Genomic DNA, 5,674 nt, shown 5'->3' on the forward strand with positions numbered 1-5,674 from the left:
CTAAAACATGAATTAAAGAAAGGCTGAAAGCTTTTAACCTTTTGTAGAAAAGTAGCAAAGTATTTTTGTGTTTTACAATAAAACTTTCACACAGATTAGGTTCTCATTAACTTTAAAATACATTTAAATTGTATCTCAGTGTAAAAAGTAACATAGAACTTTACATATCTTATTGATAACAAGTCCAGTTATAGAACACAAATGATATAAATAAATCTAACATGTTTTTCTTTTTAAGCCTAAAATTACCATACAACTTTAGAACACCAGCTTGATATAATGCTCTTTTGAAGCTTCTACCTTACAGACTTGTAAACCTGGAAGATATGAACACATTAATAGCACCAATTACATTGATGTTTTTGTATTAACCAAGTTTAGCTTTTAAAGAAATAACATACCAGCTGTTTAAAGATTACTTGCTCAAAAACTTACACTTATAAGCAACGTACACAGACCTTCTTTATATCATTTACTTAAACCCTCTTAATTACTTAATCATATAGACTTTTGCTGGGAGCCATTAGCCAAGTAGGTATGACAATTTCCTTGCCAGTGTACCCCATGTTGCTTAGTGGAAGGACTGGTGGAAATAGGACATTTTGGAGTGACATTGCAGTTAGGTGACCTTGCTCAAGGACCAGGGCGGATCCGGGATTAGGGTGTTCCCGGTTTAGGATAATCGGGTTTAGGGCGTTCCAGGTTTAAGATTATTCCTGCTGGGAATAGGGCGTATCCTGCTGCCTGAGTTCCCCTTGAGTTCTCACGGGATTCAGACAGTATTTTTTGGGAGCTAGAAGCCCAGAGAACGTGGATTTGGGCAGAGAACGTGGATTTCCCCAGAACGTGATTGTAGACGGCTGGGGTGAGTTCGGGAATAAAGAGTTGCTGTTTGAATCTACAAGCTGTGTTGTGGCTCGTGATTGTGTGCCCAGCCAGACTGCGGCATTTGTGCCCAGCCAGACTGCGGCAGACTCTTATCCAGAAACACATTTTCCCTCTATTAAATCCATACCCAGAACCTTCTAGTTTCTCTTTTTTATCTGTTAACCTCCTTCTGTTCACATTTTGATACAATACTTGTAAATTTTGAATTTAAGCAGATTTAACATTTTATTAGGGCCTTTTTTGAACACCTAGAAAAACTTATAAGCTTAATTTAAGACCTCTTTTTTTTTTTATCTATTTACCAAATTTAAATTGAGCCATTTGAATCACGTGAATCAAAGATATTTGGATCCATTTTTTTAAATTTTTCATGAGCGCTCCTCATCTGTCAATTGTCATATCACTGCATGATATATGGACATACACACATACAGACATACCGACATACAACACGTAACACAAGTGTAACACAACACAATAGTAAAGGCCTTGTAGCTTTTTCAGGTGAAATCTCATTGCAATGTTTAAAAAAAAACCCCAGTTGATCAAAAATAGAACTTATCAGAAAAACATTAACTTGTCTGTAGGATCAAAATCATGAACTCAAAAAAAATACAGAATCTAAGAAAAAGCAAAAGTCCTAGAAAAAATTGACCGGCCAGTAATTAGTAAATGCCATACAATTTACTCTTTGGTTTAATCTAGTTTGAGTTCCCATAAAAAGACACTTTTCCTCTTTTTTTTCTTGGGCCTCAGATCTATCTCCTACTGAGTGCTCCAGGCTTCTTCTATTTGCATATCAACTTAAGTCCTGGCTGAGGTCTGGAAGGAACTGGGAAAACTGGAATTCTGAGCAGAAACCTCATGCCTAAGGCATTTTAACCATAAGTCACAATTTTCAGGTTTGGATGTTGAAAATTATGATACAAGTTTAAGATACAATTTACAAAATTTCATACCTTTACATTTTCCTACACTAGAAAAACTTGCTCACACAAAACTGAAAATAGGATCTCTACCATCAGAAGAAATTTCTTTAGGATCATTAAGTCACTTCCTTTGTTCTGAAGTTTCTAAAGTAGTATTAAGTTACATTAAATCACCTGAAAAAAATCTTAAAAGAAAACCACACACTACCATGTATATCCAAAATTAAGCTTTAAAAATTTAAGACTGTTGCTATTCAATGTTATTTCAATAAGCCAGACCAACGTTCCAATTCAACATTTTTTTCCTAAATCTTACACACTGAGGGGAACAGATACCATATAATCTACTATCCTTGCCCAAATTAATGCACTGGTACACCTAGTGAAATCTTCTCAGGCTACCCAGTTCAAAATAAAACTAAATGATTGGGAGTTACTTGCCAACTTGGAAGTAGAATTCTTTTAATTTTCTATCCTAAGTATTTAAGTTCTCTGGCATGAATTATCTGAAATCACAAACTAAACAATTACCTAACCCCAACTTTTAACTGCAAGATTATGCAATGCTTCAAACTCATTTAGATACCAGATTGTTACAATAAAAAAATCTTTTAGATACACATTCAGCCAAGATCATCCCCAAGAAACAATCTATAATAACCTTTAAAATAGAGAGACCAGATAAGAGAAAAATCTCTCCAGGTTTTTAACTTCCATTTAATTATGACTCCTATCAGTGGCACCATAGATTTCCCCATGAGTGGACCAGATGTTTTCACAGAGGGGCAACTATAGGTGTAAAATCAAGGGTCTCAGTGTGACTGACTTTACTGCATTCAGTGTCCCTTCTTTTTAAGTGGACAGAGATGGAGCAATCCTTACAGTGCAGGGAAGAATGAGGAAATTCCCCAAAGCGAAAATGGCTCTGGCAGCTGCTGGGAATCCTCAGTTTCCCTTTTACTTACAGGATTAGCTCCTTTGGATAGATCCAATCCCAGGCAATCTGGCATATCTCCTAACTTTCCAGTAGAGTCAGTTTTTATCTGCCTTAGGTCTTGAAGGGGGAAGGGGGTATGTACTTTGATCGGCCCAAATTTTTCTCTTGATTCTTTTTCCTCAGTGAGTCCAAGATTTTTTCTCTTCATGGCAGATATCATAGCTAAGTCTACTTTACACTGTTGGCATAATTTAGGATTTTCCCTTAGAGCAAAGAAAATCTGAACATACAGCACCTCACACCATTTCCTTTTTTGTAAATTTTATCAAACTGTAAAATTGTATTAAAATTGATATTTCCCTCTGGTGGCCAGGTTTCTCCATCAGAGAGTTTGTATTGAGGCCAGGCCAAGAAAATGAGGCGCTTTTTCTTGAGCGTCTGAGGTTCAAATTTATCCCAATTTTTCAATACGCAGGCTAGTGGTGCACCTGGCGTATTGGAGAGAGAGAAGCTCCCGTCTGAGTGAGAAGAACAGGACTCAGGCGCCCACGCCGCGCCAGAGAAAACTGTTCTCATTAGGGACGTCTCCCTAAGTTTGAGCTTCCTAAACGGTCCAGAAAACCCGTCTCTCACCTTGCTTTGCCAAGGGGTTTCTGGTCCCCTTTAGCAAAGTGCTAGGGTCTCAGTTTGCCCTGTGCCAGAGACCCTGGGAGGATTCAGACTTAAGGGCATTACTGCTTATCCTCCCGGCCACTAAAAACCCATTGCAAAAGAGAAACATGCGCTCTTTGTTGCCTTTGCTCTGTAGACTAAAGGAGCCGCCTAAGTGTTAAGGGATATCTACTGGTTGTAAGGTAGCAGATTACCAGAGGAGTTGATTCTAAAAATGCCTCTCTAGCAGCTTAAGGAACACAACACATTTTAAACATTGGGGCGGTAAAACAGACTAGTGAAATTTACCTATGCATCTTAGGGAACCTGGGCAGATTTTACTAATTATCTCATGCCTTTCTCTCAGTCCTACAACCTGAATTGCTAACATTTCTGACCTGCGAAGGAAGGGGAGCATCCAGGAGGAATGGATGCGAGGTTGGGAGTGTTGCATGGCCCATACGGAGGCAAATGTGATTGGGGCTTTCCCTCAGTGCCATTCATCTACCGATCACCCTAGATACCCCTGAGGGCTGTCGGGAGGGGGCTCAAGAGAAAGGAACCTTAGGAATCATCTGAGTGTAGCCCAGACCGGAATTCCGCAGTTGTTCCAAACTCCTTCCTCCACCTCCACGCATCCAAGGCGGATCAGGATTTGGGACACTGTGTACTCATGCCAATTGCCTTCCCGGCCCAGTCAGAAAAGTTGGAAGTGGCTTTGGCAGAACCCAACATGCCTGCTCTGTATTGAACAGGTGATTGAGAGCTGCCTAGGCCGGGAAACCTCTCACCTGAGTCTTGAAGAGTGGCGGCTGCACTAATTGCGTTTAAGTAGCCGTCAGGTGCCCACCTTACCCTCCAGAAAGAAAGAGAGAGAAAGATGCACCTCAAACAGACATGGGGTGCGTGCACTTACCTTGGTGTAGAATCTCGGTCTGGGACCTCCAATATGTTACTGCTGTTGACTGGTGACGAGTTCTTGCTTCCCCAATGTTGAAGAATAACACCAGAGAAGCACACCAAGGCAAGGTCAAAGTAGAAATTAGAAGTTTATTAAAGGACAGCAGAAAAGACTTCTCCCGGAGGAAGAAGGGGACCCAAGAGGTGGAATCCTTGGAAGGGATGTTGTCTCCCCTTTTTATAGTTCTTTCAGTGATGGAATGTAGGTGGGAAGGCCCAAGGGGTGGGACACAGGTGGGCCAAAGAAGTAATCTGGTCAGGAAGGACTTCTGAGTCAGCACCTTTTTGCTGGGGGCTGTTCATTAACATTTCTTTGAGGTGGACTTTGGCCTAGGGCCTTTTTGGGACTTCATTAACATTCCATGAGTTGTCCTGCGTTTTCCGGAATCATTGCCAGCATGGCCTCCATTTTAGATTTCACTCGGCATTAGACCCGATTTATCTAACTACACTGACTACCTAACTTTAAATCTGGCTTCACTAGCACACCTAAAACTGATATAATAGCTACCCTGTGGCCTCTAATACTCAAGCAATATCCATAAATGCATTTAAAATTTATATGATTGCTGCTCTTTAGTCTTTACAATGACATGAAACCTATACTACAGCATCTAAAAGTAATATAATGGCTCCCCTGTGGCCTTTCATGCTAATAGCAAATCTATACCTGTTGTGGTTTAGAGTTGAAATTTTTCCCAAAGCTTATGTATGAGACAATGAAAGAAAGTGGAGATGTGAAAGGATTGAGTTATGAAAGCTTTAACCTAATTAATGCATTAAACCACAGATTGGGATTAAGTGGATATTAATTGTAGGAAGTTATGGTATGGCTAGAAGAGGTGGGTCATGGGGGGCATTCCTTTGAGATTTATATTTTGTTCTTGGTACATGGAGCTTTCTCTCTACTTACTATTTGTCATATCCTGAGCAGTTTTCTTCTTACATAACCCTGTATGATCTGCCTTATCTTGGGCCAAGAGTAATGGCAACAGCCATCCTTAGACTGGGACCTCTAAAAAATGACTACTAAGTAAACTTTTCCTCCTCTAAAATTGTTCTTTTGATCACAGCAACAGAAAAAGATGACTGAAATAGAAATTGGTACTACAGGAGGAAAATTGAACTTTAGAGATGCAAGCTGGAGAAGCTATAGAATATTGAATTGGAGATTAATGGGGGATTCTGGTTGGATCCTAGAAGTCCAGAATGCTGATAGGAGGGTATATAGTAAAGACTGGGCTCCTAAGGTTTCAGAGGAAGAGATGTTATTGGAAATTGGACTGGAGGCCATTCTTTCTATGTTGTG

General features: G+C 39.9%; 1 long non-coding RNA gene across 1 annotated transcript in view; it reads left to right on the top strand.

Annotated features, from left to right (window-relative positions):
- LOC125617002 overlaps window positions 1–4,214 on the top strand; it is a 17,107-nt gene extending 12,893 nt beyond the window's left edge. The window contains exons 2-3 of the long non-coding RNA XR_007347869.1: window positions 2,298–2,304; window positions 2,445–4,214. This is a non-coding gene — a long non-coding RNA (uncharacterized LOC125617002). The remainder of the gene's footprint in view (window positions 1–2,297; window positions 2,305–2,444) is intronic.
- The last annotated feature ends 1,460 nt before the right edge of the window (window positions 4,215–5,674 follow it).

Source organism: Marmota marmota, unplaced genomic scaffold (assembly GCF_001458135.2).
Source record: "Marmota marmota marmota unplaced genomic scaffold, marMar, whole genome shotgun sequence".
NCBI classification, from domain to species: Eukaryota; Metazoa; Chordata; class Mammalia; order Rodentia; family Sciuridae; genus Marmota; species Marmota marmota.